Raw genomic sequence first — 469 nt, forward strand, 5'->3', positions numbered from 1 at the left:
GCATATGCACGATAGCAGCTCCATCAAGAAACTTTGCATCAAAATTATCTGGTGCATTAGCCTTATCCTCACTTTGATTATGTTTTGATGTCAGACTTTTTTCCAAACCGCAGTTTTCCACCATTAGACAAAAGAAGGTGGAAGGGGTGATTCTCATGTTGAAAGAATGCATCCATGTCACTGTCTCTATGTTGCATGACAATATACAATCGAGAGAAGAGAGAAACGTCATTCTTCAGGAGATCCATTCCCGACTTTCTGCTTTGCAATTTCGGCCTGGGGCATCTGAAGAGAGCTTAGTTTGTTATTTTTGATCGGGGGTGTGAATTGATTTTTTACAGTCTGTGACAACATCTTTGTAGTACTGGTTATATTGCTCAGTTCCTAATGTTGTTATTGTTCTTACTGAAGTTATCACAGAATCATCCATGACATTTCTTGTATCTAAGACCAGCAACTCATTAACACT

Source organism: Macrobrachium rosenbergii, chromosome 46 (genome assembly GCF_040412425.1).
Source record: "Macrobrachium rosenbergii isolate ZJJX-2024 chromosome 46, ASM4041242v1, whole genome shotgun sequence".
Taxonomy (NCBI): domain Eukaryota; kingdom Metazoa; phylum Arthropoda; class Malacostraca; order Decapoda; family Palaemonidae; genus Macrobrachium; species Macrobrachium rosenbergii.